A 19633-nucleotide genomic window follows, 5' to 3' on the forward strand; every position below is an offset into this window, starting at 1 on the left:
CCTTCCCTAACGGACGATCAACTTACCTGTTCCGGTGATCCTCCGGGAGGGACCGGGACCCATGGGGGCAGCTCCGCCGACACCACCACGCCAACAGAACACCGCCACAGTGAATCACAGGTCGTGATTCGCTGGGCGGTGTTCTGTTGGCGTGGCGGTGGAGGTGGAGCTACCTCCACTTCCCCGCCTGCCGCCAGTATGGCTGTTAGCGGCTCTTCGTCCGGAAACGGGCGGAGCGCTGCCAAAGGTCATAATGGCCCGTGCGGAAGACCGCCAGCACTGGCGGTCTTCCGTACGGCGGTCCCTCGGCGCTCTATTGAAAAGACCGCCGAGGTCGGAATCACCACCATAGTAATGTGTTTTATATCTCCTGACAGTGAAATATTGCTAAATTGTTTTTTCTCTGTTGCAAGGCCTGTCCCTCTCATAGGTTAACATGGGGCTACCTTTAAATCTGATTAAAGTGTAGATTCCCTTTGGGAGTGGATGGACATGTGGAGTTTGGGGTCTCTGAGCTCACAATTTAAAAATACATCTTTTAGTAAAGTTGATTTTAAGATTGTGTGTTTGAAAATGCCACTTTTAGAAAGTGGGCATTTTCTTGCTTATACCATTTCCGTGACTCTGCCTGTTTGCGGATTCCCTGTCGGGGTCAGTTTGACAGTTGGGCTGGTTGCACCTCACACTAGACAGGACACAAAGGGAGCTGGGGTGTAGTCTGCATTTCCTGATGAGCCATATGTGCTAGTAGGGAGGGGAGGAGTGGTCACTTACACCTGAAAGGGCTGTGCCTGTCCTCACACAATGCAGTCTACGACCCCCTGGTAAGCGTCTGAGGCCTGGCCTGGACAAGGCAGGATTTCACCTTCAAAAGAGACTTTACTTTGAAGTAGGCCTACTTCAAAGGAGAAATTGGGTATACGAAGGGCACCCAAAACCACAGACTTTAGAAACTCTTCTGGAACAAGAGGAACCTCTGCCTGGAGAAGAGCTGAGGAAGAATAGCTGTCCCGCCTATGACTGTTCTTTGTGGAGCTATCCTGCAGTTGCTGCTTCTGCCAGAGTAAGAGGGCAAAGACTGGACTTTGTATGCCTTCCATCTTGAGAAGAAATCTCCAAGGGCTTGATTTAGAACTAGCCTCCTGTTGTTTGAAGTCTCAGGGACAGCAAAGACTTCTCTCTGCCAGCACCTGGAGTCTCTGGAGAGACTCCCACTCTGCCCTGTGGTGCCCATCCAGTTCCTGGGACCCTGAAAGAAAAAGCTGGCAGCCTAAAGACAAGGAAATCCACGCACAGAGCGCTGTGCGGGGAAAAGATTGACGCAACTCTGATCTGCGGCTGAAGAAACGACGCGCCACCGGCTCCGCAGCTGAGAAACGATGCTCACAGGAAAAGTAACCGAAGAATCGACGCACGGAGCAGGAGAAATGACTCGCAGCATCGCAGACGAAGGGTGGGAGATCACAACCTGCGCTGCGGGGTTTTTGGATCATCGTGCGGCTGGATTTCCGACTCAAGTACCGCTGTGCATGTAAAAACAACTCAAGGCCTGCCCGGACCCGAGTGCTGACCGGATTGACGCACCGCTCCCCTGCGGAGAGAAGAAACGACGTGCCCGACCCGGCGAAAGGAGAAACGACGCACGGTCCCGCTTGTGAGTGGAATCAACGTCTCGCAAGCCCTTTTTGATGCGCACTCGCCCATGCGGGGTTATTTTTGACGCGCACCAGGTAAATTTTCACGCTAGCAGCGCTAGTGTATGTTTAAAACTACTTAAAGATTCTTTTTGCATTTTTATTTATAACTTGACTTGTGTATTGTGGATTTTTGTCGTTTTGGTCGTGTTTTGTTTAGATAAATATTTCCTATTTTTCTAAACTGGTATTGTGTCATTTTGTGGTGTTTTCATTAAGTTACTGTGTTTGTTGGTACAAATACTTTACACCTAGCACTCTGAAGTTAAGCCTACTGCTCTGCCAAGCTACCAAGGGGGTAAGCAGGGGTTAGCTGAGGGTGATTCTCTTTTACCCTGACTAGAGTGAGGGTCCTTGCTTGAACAGGGGGTAACCTGACTGTCAACCAAAGACCCCATTTCTAACAGTAGACAATTAGTAATGGACAGGAGAGGAGAGCAGGCCAACACATCCTTTACAGCTGACGTCCGTGTCAACTGTCTCCTACAACGGTCACCACATAACATTCCTCATTCTAAGAAAGAATAATAGTAAGCCATCACAGTGACAATCCTACCTAGTAACCATAATTTAGGAACACCACACATGGATGTCCGGTATAGAACCACTAAGCCATTCGCATGCTTGCCATCTTGGCTTCTACCTTCCCCTTCAGTACAGTTACACAGGATGATGTTATCTGTATCTGGTCATAGTGCAGGCCTTCTCTGCCAAAGAGTCCACATTTCAAATAAAAATGTTCATCCTCTTGAACTGCTTTCATACGGAATGGCATTATCAGCTACAATGCCAAGCTCCCACTGTTCCCACTAAGATCTCATAACATGAGCTGGAATCTAGAGATTATTACATCGGCATTACACGGATGAAGTCAATAAATAAACAAGCACTGGCAAAGTTAATGTTTCTCCTTTGCTACCAGGTGTGGACCTATGTTCATTGCCTCCCTGAGATGCTACCTGTCATGTATATTCATGCATAGACTGCATGTACATAAATGCATAGTGACAAACCTCTTACTTAGGATTTTTAAAAAACATCGGAAACTCCATTATGAGAGGGCAATTGTTCATATGCCCACAAACATGGCAGCCATCCTTTAATAGACTTACTTATGTTTTTTGAAAGTTCATTCTAAGATGGCCACTGTATACACATGGGCATGCTTGTTGGTCATTTTGGAATGGATTGACATTGCCAATTCCTTGGAAACAGTTCAGTGAGGATTGGAATGTAACACAAACCAAAAAAGTGAGTTTGCAGTTGCCAGATATCAGATGGAAGTAGGCAGGTAGCTCGAAATCAGACTGAAGAAGGGGAGGAGCACAGAAACAGGAATCGGGGAGGGGCACAACAGTGGAAACATTACCACTAAGTAGTATTTAAAGCCCTATTAAAATCTCCATGATGTGGCATGGTTTCACAACATCCCACTCGGACATGTTTTTTAAAAAGCTAATAGTCAATGACATCAGGGGTTTGAGCAAAAGCCCAATCCTCTGGACTATATGTATGTATGCATGCATGTGTATATGCTTTACATTGGTAACATGAACCTACATCTGCCTGTATGAGTAAACTAAAAATAAAGCTGGCTTACATGATTATGACAAAACAGTAACGTTAAAAGAACCTTACCTCTATGAAGGCTTTGTATGAAGTACAGGAGGTATCAAGAAGACCATCAATAGAATTGTAAGATAAATCAGTGAGGTAAGGTCCACTTTCAACTCCCTTGAGGGTGGGATGAAAGATGTAAAGTAAAAAAGTAGTAAGATTAGTGGAGCACACGGAAAGACATAGAAAGTGTTAAAAGATGTGCAGCATGCAAAGAGGTGTCCGGAAATTGCAACTTGTGGCATAAAGACTAGCTAGAACACTTTCTCTGCTTAGCCTAAAATATCAGGATTTTAATGTGAGGAAAAGGTGGATGGTGCTCTATTAGCTTTTTTTCAACATTTTCCAGGCAGAAGAAACAGATGTCCTTAGATTCAGAAGGTTTCAGCCTCCTACAAATTACCATCATTTTTGTTTGACAAGGACACTCATTACATTTGTCTAAGGAGTGTATAATTAATTGCCAGCAGCTCTGAGTAAGGCAGCAAATCATAAAAAGTTGAAGAGAATAAAAATAAACTTCTCCAGTTAAAGGAGATCGCCGTGTAGAGCTCATAATAAAAAAACTCAGCTTGAAGTTTAAGGGGTTTTTATGCCTTAAAAGCCATTGCTTCATTTATTTTGCTTTTCACTGAGCAATGTTTTATATTTTTATTTCACGCCTCTTAGCTGGAAGTAGCATCCAGGTATTTTCTTGTAAAAGTGAAAGGAAATCACAAGGCTTCCACAGTTCCATGTTTTAGCAGTGAGGGGTTGAATATGTGGACTGGACTCACAGTCATACAGTAGGCCGTGACTAGTGCTCATTTGTTTCATGATGGAGGGCAATGCCCTGTTGCAGACATCAGCCTTGGTTGTTATGCTGTGGCTAAACCTGTTCTGAGGCAACTCACTTACATTTCCATGTGTGGTTTACTTAAAAATAGCTGTATTGGGTGGACGCGCCATAACAAAGAAGATATGGGGTGGAAGGTTATGGTGTTATGATCGGAAGAATGTGAATTATGTCCTTACGGACAGCAGGATGTCAGTAGTTAGAAGGTAACCTAGTCAGCAGATGAATCAGGGAGGAGAAAAAAAGAATTACACTGGATGCTTTGAGAGGAATAAATCCTTCATTACCGAATTTCTAAACTATGAGTGGAAGGTATTTAGAGGGTATAGTCCTGGCCCCTTGATATACCTCCATTAAAAAATGGTTGTCCAGAGATTTTCATTTTTGATTTGTGTTTTGTATCATTAGAGAAGAAATTTAGCTTGGGTAGATATTGCTAATCCAGGCTGATTTTTTCTGGGTGACTTTTTTCAAAATGGCAGATGTGTTACAGTGATGATGTAATATTTCAGGAACCATGGGACCTATATACTTCATTTTGGTGTCAAACATAGGTTTTGTGGGTAAAGTAGTCTTATAGAGACAGAAAATAACTCCTTTAGAGCAACCCTTGTGCTATTTTCCTAATAGGCATCTCCATAATATTGTGTTTAGCCACCATATTGGTAATTTATTTTAATATTGTTTTTGTTTCACGTTTTCCGTTAATTCAAATTCGTAAACATGAGGGAAGCAGGTGGTAGCAGAGGATCTTTACCTCCTGTCAGAGTGTTGCAAACTACAAAATCTGAGGACTCCTCCAATAAAGAAAAATGTTTCATATGACAAACTAATCCGAAAGAAAAGGTAACATCAACTGCAGCTGGACAGAAGAGAGTTTGAGATGCTGCAGAAATAAAGCAAGACCAAGTTCACAAAAGATTGAAACTGATGGGTGAAGAGGATCAAATATTTTATCATTGTAAGTACAAATGCTGCAAGTCATATACAATCAGGGAAATAATTTGTAAAAAAAATAGCAGAAACCAATGAATCAAAGTAAGAATCTAAGGGCCATATTTATACTTTTTAACGCAAAACTGCGCCAGCGCAGTTTTGCGTCAAAAAATTTACCGCCGGCTAACGCCATTTTGGTGCGCTGTGCGGGCGTCATATTTATACTTTCACGCACGGCGGCGCAATCAACAGGTGGGAGTCATTATTTTTTACACACACCGCGGCGTCAAGTCGTAAAGGAAAACGACGTTAACGCGGCGGAAATGACTGTGGGTCGATTTACAACACTGCAACCCGGATATGCGTCGTTTTTTTACGCAATAGCGTCAACAAAAAAACACGAACACTGCAAGTGCATCAGAGGAGAGCCAAAATGGATCCCAGATGCCACAACAGACCCCAGGAAGATGACAGCAGACCAGGAACCAGCCAGGACGATCCATACAAGAGCCAAGACACTTATAGAAAGAAAAGAAAGTGTCGCTTAAGTGCAGAGGAGCAGGAAATCCTGGTTAAAGAGGTGACGGAACACCAGCACCAACTGTTTAACACCTCAAAGTTTCCAATCAGTAGGAGAGAGGCCATATGGCAACAAATTGTTGACAAGATTAACAGTGTGGCTGAAGTACGCAGAACAGTCACCGAGTGTAAGAAACGCTGGCATGACTGTAAACGCAGGACCAAGGAAAAGATGGCCAGGAACAGGAAGGCAGCACTGCAGACTTGAGGGGGGAGTCCAGCGGACCAGGAGGCCCTGGACCACATGGAGGAGATGGTCGCAGCCGTCATCCCTGAGGAGATTGTCACAGGGATTCAAGGACAGGACAGCGCAGACTACCAAGAGACAACGCACATGCAGGGTAAGTCGCATGGGGAATTATAATGCAATAATGTTGACTGTAAGCAGGGGGGGAAATACCTACTACACATTGCATGTAAGTCATCATATACATGGAGTGGCATGGGTAAAGGGGCACCGCAGGGGGGCATGGCCTGCACAAACATAAGCTGGGGCACAACATTACATTACACCAACAACAGTCCCATGGGGCATGCTGGCATGCCAACGATGGAGCAAAGGGAAAGCCTCGACAGGAGGGAAGGCCACTACGTCAAGCTTACATCCTCGCACTCGTCAGCCAACATACCTCCTACATTAACTAGGGCCCTATTAGCAATCCTCTAGCCAAACCGACAACTGCAATGTAACTGCAAAAACAGTTGCCACTACCACCTCTGATCTGTGTGCAGCTGAGGTAGCCAATGGCAGTAACCTCCCCATGGAACATACATACCTAAATTAGGGGGTGAGGATGACATCTGCAACAATCTCCTGAAACAAGACAAAGGCCCCAGTACACTCAAATGTCAATGCCCATCGGTGTCACAAACATCAGCCAATGTAAACAACAATAGGAGTGACACAGCACTAAGGACACACCCATGCTGCATATGTCAGGTTCCATCCTGTGCCTGGCAAACAAGGCAACATCACAAATGTCATACTGCTCAGACAACAGCATTGAGGAGGGGACACATGGAACTGGTCACTGAAATACACCTGCACAGTCAGAGGACGAAATAGGACACTGATACGACTATCAGGGCAATCCAATGTAACACACATTACCCAACATCAGCAGGACACATTAACAATATCAACATCCATATCACATCATAACATTGCCATGCATAGGATATGCTACATGTCAATTACAATTAAGTTGATGTGAACGATCAGGGATTGGGGCAGGTCCTGAGAGTTAAGTGTGCTGCCAGGGCCATCAGAACACCCACAGCCAGTGAAAGGTCTCACCATGAGAATGGATATAAACGGAGGGTCGAGTAGGACAAAAAGGTGGCTATTCTCTATTTGGCATAAATCAACACCTAGAGGCGATGAGGCTGACAAGTCTGATAACTCAATAACATACATGTGACACACAGGTGGGCCATAGGCCTGAAACAAGGCCCATCTGAAGGACTGCAGATATTGATACAAAACAAGATCACAAAGTGAATTCATCAAAAGGCAGGCACGTCACGTCAAAATTGTCACAACACAGACACACTAATTGTACCCTGTTTCATTGCAGAGGAAGATGGATCTCCTGCCGATATGCCTGTCCCAGATTTCCCTGATGACATGGATGACGAGCCCATAAACATTCCCCAGGAGACCATCCAAAAGGTCCTTGAAAGCCTCCAGACCCCACCTTCAGTCACAAGGAGGAGCACAGAACAAGCAGCCATCGCAGAGGATCCACCCACCACCCCAATTGCAAGACCTGCCAGCTCCAATACAGCTGAGGACTCAGACGACACTGGCACCAGCTTTGAGAGAACTGTAGTTGGAGTACAGCGGGAGCTGGCCAAGGAGGTGCGGGTGGGGATGCAAACTATGGCAGCCAGCCTTGAGGGGGTGCGTTCGTGCATGATGTCATCTGCAGATCAGGCAGCAGCTATGCAAGCCCTAACATCCATACTGCAAGGACTACAAGAAACTGTCAAGGAATTCACCACTGCAGTAAGGGAGTTGCCACAACACCTCGCACCCCAAACCTTCCACTGCATGCACGAATGCAATCATGACTCCCTCAGGGCCGACCTGGCTGCCTACCATCGTGATGTGGCTGCTATTCTCAAAAACCAGCAGACCTTCCTTGCTGCAGTACTGCCCTTAACAGGGAGCAGGGACTGGGATGTCTGACTCCACGTCTTCTAACACTGAGGTGTGTGTTGCCCCTTCACAACCACACGAAGCAGGCAACACACACATCAGAAGAAGAAGACATGGAACAGATCACATTCACACGGAAGAGTACCCGGAAGCACTAGTTCCTGCACCATGGCCTACTTTGACCAAGGTCCTACGTTTTGTCAAATGCCAGTCTTACAACAACTCTACTCAATGACTGTTCTGCTAACCACTGTATAACTTGTCAACATGCCCAGTTAATGTCTCTCTCCTACTAATCGGCAAATCCTGTCCCTCTGCACTGTCTGTAACATCACCCCAGCATGTCAGTAGCATTATCTACACCCCTGCTGTAGGATCACCATGTAAGATTTCACTAGAACGAACTCAGCAAACATGGACAATGTACATATTGCACTACAGCACCTATCAATAAATAGCACTTGCACACCAAATATGTCTCTGTGTAATTTGACACATCAACTGTGCAGTAGATAACACAAATGTGCCTGTGTGACAATCATGTAGCTTGTCAATACAACTATCCTGACATCATGTAGTCAGATACATCTGCACAGTGGCCAGGATTGCATCATAGCCTGCCCATCCTGAGGAGAATAACTGATGAAGTGAGAAACCACACACCATCATGCTGTGTTGGACAGAATAATGCTTCCTCAAGAGATATCAAAGTCAACTAATAGTGGCTGATAAATGTTGTCACCATGCAATACTAACACATTGAACTGTGCAGTCTAATTTAAGCAAACACTACAAAACACAGCATCAATCAATCTTTCTGAGTTAACATCCAAATAGGTAATCATGCTGAATTTTGACACAAATGATCTATGTCAGTTATGAATACAAGAAGACAAGAGTGTTAACAAGACCTCATCTTCGAAGATGTCCCTGAACATCACACTGCAGTCCGACCTAAAACTGTCCCCACAATACCAAGCCTGGAAGCACACTTTGTGACGTAGAAAACATACTCATCACCAAAAATCCTTTGTGATCCATGTCAACTCAGATTGGCGGTTCTAACAAAGGGTGGAGTCTTACCAAGGTAGCACTGGGGTAGCTGTCATTTTACACCTCAGTTTGTATTTGTGTGTAGCATAGGACACAAATGTCATAGAACAACAATCATCTACACTGATGCCAAGGCCATGATCAAGTAGCAGTTAACACATAATGTAAATGGTTATCTATATATTTATTCAAAACTAATCACACCAGAGGCAACTAAGGGAAAAGTAACACCTACCCTAATCTAACCTGACTACTCATTACCCACAACTGTCCCTAACTAACCTAAGCTAAACTTACTCTTCACATCAACCCCCCACCCACCATTATGAGACAGGACACATGGAGGACAACACATACTAACCTACACACATACTATAATATCCTAAACAATCATATATTTTTTTGTTGTTAATTATTTTGATATATATATATATTATTTTTTTTTTTCAAACACACAGGAACCCCAACATTGCCCCCCACCCACCCACACATTTAATAAGGAAAAGTAGAAAGAATCAGGACCCCCCACCCACCTCCCTAACACTAACTAAACTAACAACCTATACTAACCTAACGCTAATCCCCCAAGCCCACTAATCATGATAACAAGGAAAGAGGAGGGAGGGGAGGGAATTATTTTCATAGAAAAAATTATTCCTAGAGGTTGGCCCTCCGGAGGGTCCGCCTGATAGACTTGACCCGCTTCTTGATGTAGCTGACATCCTGGCTAAGATTGTTCACCTTCCTTAGAACTTTGTCCATCTTGTGCTCCAAAGCCAGGAATGCAGCAGAATCGATTTGTGGTGCTGGTGCCGTTTGTGTCCCGGCCGAGGTGCTCTGTGGGCGTGTGGAGCCTAGCCCACTGGACTGTCCTGCAGCTGTCACATTGCTGGGGCCTGGGTGTGCTGCAGATGTAGGGACAACTGTCCGTGCTGTGGCTGGGGCCACCTGGGGAGAACCGGTGGTTGTGGTGGCTGTAGTGGGCAACCTTGAGCCACCCTGTGGTGAAGCCCACCATGCTCCGTAGGCCCGATCAGACTGGTAGTTACGGGCCATCCTTCGGAACCCCGACTGCACCTGCAGGATGTGTCTGTACCTCATGGCCCGCCTCTCAAATTCATGATTCTGGGCGGGTGTCATGTTTGCAGCTGTGAAGATAAAGGACAACTATTTACCATAGGAGCTGCATTGTGTGGAATAGCACAAATGGTCAATCTGACAATACATCTACTGTACTTGTAACAGCTCATATCACCATACAGATCATTGAAAGTCTCAGAGGGAGTACATGGAAAGCCTGCCTACAAAGGTCATCTCACACGTAGCACATACAAAATCTACATGATGGGTAACAACTGGCAATAACTTGTCATCAAAGTACTGACAGTTGCAGCTAACAAAAATGCTGCACCACCTCCACCTATTGCCAGGACTACATATGTCAGTGTATGTGATAACAATCACAAACTTCAAGGTCTGCGATTTGTAATGGGATTTGCTAGTATAGTACTCATGTGCCATACCTGAGTGTGTACACTAGGTTCAAAACAATTTTTCAAATAGTCACAAATATGTGTAACATACTGGTTGCTTCAGTCCTAGGTACCCTATTCACAAACCCATGCCTGTGTTTGAGGGGGGGGGAAGAACAACAAACAATTCCAAAATACATGCACACCCAGGAGTGTATAGAAAGCTCAACATGTTTTTGGCTCCACACACACACCACCAGGAAGGGCTATCAACAAATTGGAGTCAGCTAAACCTTGTCCTATCCAAGGCCCACACATGTCAAAATGTACTGACCTAGGTCAACATCACATACTTCCAGTGAGGCATCATTTTCAACAGACACAGAGGATGTCAGAGTCACCAGATCCTCGGGGTCTGTGCACGTTCCCAACACTTCCACCACAGGACAGCTCCAATACTCTGATTAGATTTATCACAGAGTCTAAGAGAGTCCAAGTGGGGAAAAGGGGATTAGGACGGGAACAGCTGGGAAGGAGACCTGTAGGAAGCAAAAGGTTAAAACACAACATCAAAATTATGGGGGTCATTCTAACTCTGGCGGGCGGCGGAGGCCGCCCGCCAGAGTTCCCCCAACAGAACACCGCTCCGCGGTCTGAAGACCGCCGCGGTGATTCTGTGTTTCCCACTGGGCTGGCGGGCGACCGCCAGAAGGCCGCCCGCCAGCCCAGCGGGAAACCCCTTCCCACGAGGAAGCCGGCTCCGAATGGAGCCGGCGGAGTGGGAAGGTGCGACGGGTGCAGTTGCACCCGTCACGAATTTCAGTGTCTGCTCAGCAGCCACTGAAATTCTTTGTGTGGCCCTCTTACGGGGGCCCCTGCAGTGCCCCTGCCATTGGCATGGGCACTGCAGGGGCCCCACGACACCCCATACCGCCATCCTGTTCCTGGCAGGCAAACCGCCAGGAACAGGATGGCGGTGAGGGGGTCGGAATCCCCGATGGCGGCGCAGCAAGCTGCGCCGCCATGGGGGATTCCTCAGGGCAGCGGAAAACCGGCGGGAGATCGCCGGTTTTCCTGTTCTGACCGCGGCCAAACCGCCGCGGTCAGAATGCCCTGTGGGGCACCGCCAGCCTGTTGGCGGTGCTCCCGCCGACCCTCGGAATGACCCCCTATATCTCATGAAATCAGTACCATGCTACAACTCTAAGCTTCGTCTTTTCCGAAAAAACATGAAAAACCCTAAAATAGTCCTAAAACTGACTAGGCTTTAGATGACCGAATGCCTGAGGAGGAAACAGGAAAAGTTAAATAGGACTTTCAGATTTGAGTACTTTCTTTAGCATGAGAATCAGGAAACACTCTGAGCAATTTCTAAACAACCATATGAATCTCCTTTTAAGAATATATATCAGGAACACACAGCATTACATCTAGAACTCTGGTATTGTTGTGTTCATCTCAGAAAAAACATTGGGAAGTGAATTGCGCACATTGCAGATTTTTATATGAGTATTAAACACCATAAAGGATTGTGCACCATGAAATCACACAACGTAGATTCAAGGAATAAATCACGCAACGTGTCAATTTGAAATGCTACCAAGAAAATGTCTTAGAATAGTAGCGCACAGTAATTTACATAATTTATACACGAGGAAAGAATTGCGCGTCTTGCCGATTCAAATGCCACCATACAAATGCCAAGAAATGGTAGCGCACAATGAACAACATGAAAAGCACTCAGGGAAAGAATTGCGCGTCTTGTTGATTCAAATGCCACCATGCAAATGCCAAGAAATGGTAGCGCACAATGAATAACATGAAAAAACACTCAAGGAAAGAATCACGCGTGTTGCCGATTCGAATGCCACCATGTAAATGCCAGAAAATGGTAGCGCACAATGAACAGCATGAATTACACACGAGAAGTGAATCGCGCGTTTCGCCGATTCGAATGCCACCATGTAAATGTCAAGAAAAGGTAGCGCGCAATGAACAACAAAGTTAAATGCTCATGACACGAGTTGCACGTCTTGCCAACTCGTAAAACATCATGTAAATGTCAAGAAATATCAGTGCGCAATGAACAACAATGTAATAACGAAGTCAAATCTTTATGGAATAAATTGCGCGTCCTCCCTATTTGCAAACCACCATACAAATGTCAAAAATGGCAGCACACAAGTAATCTGTTATTCATTTAAGAATTAAAATCAAGAATATGAAAATTCTCAATTACGGTGTTGGGAAATGTCCAAACACTGTCTTACCGCCTGGAAACAGTGATCACCAATGAGAGATGAGTGCAGAAGACTGGAAAATCCAAATAGGCCGCCGGGACAGGAGCTCAGGAAGAAGCTGCTGCTCTGCACCGGGACCTCTGAATAGTGAGCACTGGAAGTTGGGCTGACTCTCTTTTATAGAGTCTTGGCCCAGCCTAGAACCACGCCCAGACATGTTGCAGGGAAAGTCTCCAGAAGGCCCTGGAAAGGGACCACACCCTAACACACTCTGAATGTCTGCAGCAATACATTGCAAATGTACAGTATTTATAAGCACCTTAAAAATGAATCTTTTGGATGGAATTCTGCAATGCAAAAGGTTAACCAATAACATATCATCACAATGCATAATTTTCATTATCTTGCGAGTGTTGGGTTTTTGCATTCTAGATGCCCGTGGAGCGCGCACTGTCCTGGTGTTGACAGTACTCCCCTCTTCCAGGCGCGCTCTAGGGCCTGGTTTATCTGGATTGAGACGATGAAAGCGTCTTACAAGTACTGGAGCATGAACATCAGATGCGGAAACCCATGAATTACTTTCAGGGCCATAACCTTTCCATGAGATTAAGTACCATAGGTTACGCCCTCTCAGTTTAGAGTCCAACACTTTCTTGACTTCATATTCTTCTTCCCCCTGTACTAGAACAGGAGCTGGATGAGGGTGGACCTTTTGGATTGCCTTTTTTAAGAGGGAAGTATGGAAAACTGGATGAATCTGTAATGGTTTTGGCAATTGTAGTTTATAGGTCACAGGATTGATTTGCTGAAGAACAGTGTAAGGACCTATAAATTTGGGGTTGAACATGTGCTTCTTCTTGAAGTCTATATGTTTTGTGGAAAGCCACACTTTGTCACCAGATTGATACTGCGGTCCCTCACAATGTTTCTTGTCATAATGCTTTTTGTATTTTTTTTTGGCTTTTTCTAAATGTTGTTGAATCGATTTTTGAGTTTGATGCAAATGTTGAATGATTTCTGACACAGCTGGAGTGAGAGAACTTTCTTGAGGAATTGTGATGGGCAAGGTGTCAGGATGATAGCCAAACAAACCAAAGAAGGGTGTAACACCAGTAGACGTGTGGAAGGAGTTGTTGTAGGCTAACTCAGCTAACCAGAGCATTGATGTCCATGAATTAAGTGCTTTTTCAGCGTAAGCTCGTAGGTATTGCTTCAAAGTCTGATTTAGTCTCTCAGTTTGACCATCTGTTTGAGGATGGTGGCTAGTAGATAGGGTAGATGTCACTTGGAGTGTTTTACACCATGTCTTCCAGAAGTTGGAGGCAAATTGCAACCACCGATCAGAGAGGATCACTTTTGGCAGTCCATGATAACGAACCACTCTATTCAGTAAGATAGTTGCCAGTTCACTAGAGGTGGGTAATTTCTTACAGGCAATGAAATGTCCATATTTCGTGAGACTATCTACTACCATCAGAATTACTGAAAACTGTTGAACCACTGGCAGACCTGTAATAAAGTCTAAAGAGATGTGTTCCCACGGACGACTTGGGGTTGGGAGTGGGTGTAACAACCCTTTCGGTTTTGAATGACTTGTTTTAGTGTGAGCACAGACTTCGCAGTTGTTTACCATTGTTTTTACATCCTTTGTTAAGGTAGGCCACCAAAAATAGCGTTGGATTAATTCAAGAGTTTTAGGAGTACCAGGGTGAACTGCTGTAGGTATAACATGCAACCAATGAAACACTATCTTGCGAAGTTTTGTAGTGGGCACGAACAAACGAGCAAGGGTAATCCTTGCTTGATTGATCTTTTCGGATCTGCTTGGGCCCACGCCTGCCATTTTTCAACAGTGAATGAATTGCGGATGTCTTCAAAGAAATCTTCTGTTTTTTTGTTACATAGGACCTTGTCAGGAGCATTGATAGCTCTGGAGGTTTGAACTGCAGGCAATGTGGTAGACTCTTGGCAGGACAAGGCGTCAGCTTTGCGATTATCTTTACCAGGCCGGAAGGTTACCACAAAATCAAACTCGGCAAAAAACAGCATCCAGCGTAATTGCAGAGGAGTCAAAAGTCTGGCAGAACTCATGAATTGAAGATTGCGATGATCAGTATATACTGTGACAGTATATTTAGCTCCCAACAAATGATGTCTCCATTCTTTAAAGGCGTCACGAATCGCCAGAAGCTCTTTTTCAGCAATTACATAGTTCTGTTCGGCTTCGTTCAACTTCCGAGACATGTAAGCTACAGGATGAAGCTGACCAGTGTCTTTGTTTCGTTGTGACAAGACTGTTCCTATCGCCACATCTGAAGCATCAGCTTCCACTATGAAAGGTCGATCCGCATTTGGATGAGTCAAGACTGGGGCAGTGGAGAAAGCTTCTTTCAAAGTTGAAAAGGCTTGGTCTGCTTCTGGGGACCATATACATTTTTCTTTCTTTCTTAATAACTTAGTAATTGGAGCCACTATCTGGGAGAAATGATTGATGAACCTCTGGTAAAAATTTGCAAAACCCAGGAAACATTGTACATCACGAACAGTCTTTAGGATGGGCCATTCAGATTCGGCTTTTCCTTTCCTTTCTGCCATCACCATGCCTTGAGTGGTAAGGATAACCCCTAAAAACTCAACTGTGGTAACATGAAACTCACACTTGGTTAGCTTGCAATATAAATGGTGTTTACGAAGGGCTGCCAACATTTTCTTGACATGTTGAACATGTTCATTCTCATTGTCTGAGTAGATCAAAATGTCATCAATGTAAACTATGGCAAAGATATTGAGGTACTCTCTAAGAACGTCATTTAAGAAAACTTGAAATGCTGCTGGAGCATTGCACAGACCAAAAGGCATGACAGTGTATTAAAAAAGGCCATATCTTGTTTTGAATGCCGTTTTCCATTCGTCACCCTCTCTCATTCTGACCAAATGGTAAGCACCTCGAAGATCAAGCTTCGTGTAGATTTTTGCTATCTTTACTTGTTCCAGTAAGACCAGAATTAGAGGCAAAGGATATTTGTTCTTGATGGTGATTTTATTCAAGCCCCTATAGTCAATACAAGCTCGAAGCTCTCCGTTCGCTTTTGTAACAAAAAATAAAGGAGACGCTGTGGGAGACTTAGAGGGGCGGATGAAACCATTCTCTTAGAATTGATCCAAGTATTTTCGTAAATGTTGATTTTCATGTTCTGACAGGGCATACACACGACAGTTGGGAAGTATCCCCCCTGGGACTAGATCAATTTGACAGTCATAAGATCTATGAGGAGGTAAGTTCTCTGCTTCCTTCTCATCAAATACATCTTCATAAGACGAATACTGTTTGGGCAGCTGAACTTCTTTCTCTGCGGCGGTAGCTATGTAAGAATGGCGAACTTCCGATTCTTGAGTCCTTTGGAGACAATGTTCTTTACATAGCACTGATGAGAACACGATCTTTTGTTCTGCCCAATTAATCTCTGGATTGTGATGAGTTAACCATGGCAAGCCAAGGATGATCCCATACTGGGGAGCATGGATCATGTCAAGGATGAGTTCCTCTTTATGTTTCTTTCTTTGATTTTTACCTTCACAAATTATTGTCAAGGGGACAGTCTGAAGAGTTATCGGACCTCCAGTCAAGAGTTTTCCATCAACTGCCTGGATGGTTTCTGGGGTCTTCTTTTCAATACATGGGATCCCCCATGCACAAACCAATTGGGCGTCAACAAAGTTTCCGATAGCCCCAGAGTCGACTAGAGCCTTCTTGAAATAGGTCTTTTTCTTGACCTGAACTCTTATTCCCAATTTTAGATGTTTGGATTGTGAAGGATCCACAGTGACACCCAAGAGCAACCCTTCTCTGCAACTTGGGTGCTTTAGATTTTCCGACTCGACTAATGCATTGGTTGCAACTTTCTGAACTGGGCCTCGCATGCTCTTTGTTTTGATTGGACAATCTTTGGCGAAATGACCTTTCTGCCCACAATAGAGACATTGCCCATTTTTTCTGCGTAGGTCCTTTTCATCTTTGGTCAAAGGTCTCCTGATGGTTTCAATTTCCATCGGTTCCGGCGTTATTTCTCTCGGAGTTCTTGAGTCTTTGTTATCATGAGCATGCAAAGAATGTTTTTCAGTCTTTTTACGCGTTCCTTTTCATTCATTTAAACGATGATCAAGCCTCAAGACAAGGTTTATTAAATCTTGACAGTTTGCAGGTTGTGGGTCGATTTGCGCTAAGATGTCTTTTAGCTCCTCTTTGAGTCCTCTGTAAAACAAGGCCGCTTGTTTTTCTTCAGGGCAGGATGTCTCAGCGACCAGCCGGGAGCACTGTCAACAGGCTGGCGGTGCCCCGCAGGGCATTCTGACCACGGCGGTTTGGCCGCGGTCAGAACAGGAAAACCGGCGGTCTCCCGCCGGTTTTCCGCTGCCCTGGGAATCCCCCATGGCGGCGCAGCTTGCTGCGCCGCCATGGGGGATTCTGACCCCCTCACCGCCATCCTGTTCCTGGCGGTTTCGACCGACAGGAACAGGATGGCGGTGAGGGGTGTCGTGGGGCCCCTGGGGGCCCCTGCAGTGCCCATGCCAATGGCATGGGCACTGCAGGGGCCCCCGTAAGAGGGCCCCACTTTGAATTTCAGTGTCTGCTTTGCAGACACTGAAATTCGCAACGGGTGCCACTGCACCCGTCGCACACCTTCCACTCCGCCGGCTCCATTCGGAGCCGGCTTCCTCGTGGAAGGGTGTTTCCCACTGGGCTGGCGGGCGGCCTTTTGGCGGTCGCCCGCCAGCCCAGTGGGAAACCCAGAATGACCGCCGCGGTCTTCTGACTGCGGGACGGTCTTCTGGCGGTCCCAGCCAGGCCGGCAGCTACCGCCGCCGGCGGGGATCAGAATGACCCCCTAAGTCCTGATTCCCTTGGCGTAAGTCTAATAATTCACGATCTGCTGACTGTGTTACAGTTCTACCATCGAAAACTCTCTCAAATTCACGAACAAATTTTTTCCAGTTGTACAACAGGGGACTATTTTTACGCACAAGAGGAATAGCCCAGGTAGCTGCATCTCCAGACAGATATGACAACAAGAAAGCTACTTTAGACTGGGCATCAGGGAAAGTATGTGGTCTGCAGGTGAGGTGAAGTTCCACTTGAACCAGAAAAGATTGTGCTTTCAAGGGATCACCTGAGAACCGTTCTGGGGGAGCTAAAGGAATGGCTGAAGGAACATTGAGGGAAATGTTAGTCGGATTACCTCCAGAAGTCTGAGAAGAAGTACCTGGCCAAGACACACCTGTGGGACTTTGTTCTTTCTTCTCAACCTTATTCTGTAACTGACTCACCCTCTCAGCTAGACTATTTGTCAAATCCTTTGATGATACCACTTCTGACTGGAGCTGGGTGATAGCCTTGACTAGTTCGTCCAGTGTGGCCATGCTGAGAACATACACAAACCAGGAGGATAATAATTTGTGGGCTCACTATTCTGTTAGAGTCACCAGATCCTCTGGGTCTGTGCACGTTCCCAACACTTCCACCACAAGACTGCTCCAATACTCTGATTAGATTTATCACAGAGTCTAAGAGAGTCCAAGTGGGGAAAAGGGGATTAGGACAGGAACAGCTGGGAAGGAGACCTGTAGGAAGCAAAAGGTTAAAACACAACATCAAAATTATATCTCATGAAATCAGTACCATGTACAACTCTAAGCTTCGTCTTTTCCGAAAAAACATGAAAAACCCTAAAATAGTCCTAAAACTGACTAGGCTTTAGATGACCGAATGCCTGAGGAGGAAACAGGAAAAGTTAAATAGGACTTTCAGATTTGAGTACTTTCTTTAGGATGAGAATCAGGAAACACTCTGAGCAATTTCTAAACAACCATATGAATCTCCTTTTAAGAATATATATCAGGAACACACAGCATTACATCTAGAACTCTGGTATTGTTGTGTTCATCTCAGAAAAAACATTGGGAAGTGAATTGCGCACATTGCAGATTTTTATATGAGTATTAAACACCATAAAGGATTGTGCACCATGAAATCACACAACGTAGATTCAAGGAATAAATCACGCAACGTGTCAACTTGAAATGCTACCAAGAAAATGTCTTAGAATAGTAGCGCACAGTAATTTACATTATTTATACACGAGGAAAGAATTGCGCGTCTTGCCGATTCAAATGCCACCATACAAATGCCAAGAAATGGTAGCGCACAATGAACAACATGAAAAGCACTCAGGGAAAGAATTGCGCGTCTTGTCGATTCAAATGCCACCATGCAAATGCCAAGAAATGGTAGCGCACAATGAATAACATGAAAAAACACTCAAGGAAAGAATCGCGCGTGTTGCCGATTCGAATGCCACCATGTAAATGCCAGAAAATGGTAGCGCACAATGAACAGCATGAATTACACACGAGAAGTGAATCGCGCGTTTCGCCGATTCGAATGCCACCATGTAAATGTCAAGAAAAGGTAGCGCGCAATGAGCAACAAAGTTAAATGCTCATGAAACGAGTTGCACGTCTTGCCAACTCGTAAAACATCATGTAAATGTCAAGAAATATCAGCGCGCAATGAACAACAATGTAATAACGAAGTCAAATCTTTTTGGAATAAATTGCGCGTCCTCCCTATTTGCAAACCACCATACAAATGTCAAAAAATGGCAGCACACAAGTAATCTGTTATTCATTTAAGAATTAAAATCAAGAATATGAAAATTCTCAATTACGGTGTTGGGAAATGTCCAAACACCGTCTTACCGCCTGGAAACAGTGATCACCAATGAGAGATGAGTGCAGAAGACTGGAAAATCCAAATAGGCCGCCGGGACAGGAGCTCAGGAAGAAGCTGCTGCTCTGCACCGGGACCTCTGAATAGTGAGCACTGGAAGTTGGGCTGACTCTCTTTTATAGAGTCTTGGCCCAGCCTAGAACCACGCCCAGCCATGTTGCAGGGAAAGTCTCTAGAAGGCCCTGGAAAGGGACCACACCCTAACACACTCTGAATGTCTGCAGCAATACATTGCAAATGTACAGTATTTATAAGCACC

This window comes from Pleurodeles waltl, chromosome 2_2, assembly GCF_031143425.1.
Source record: "Pleurodeles waltl isolate 20211129_DDA chromosome 2_2, aPleWal1.hap1.20221129, whole genome shotgun sequence".
Taxonomy (NCBI): Eukaryota; Metazoa; Chordata; class Amphibia; order Caudata; family Salamandridae; genus Pleurodeles; species Pleurodeles waltl.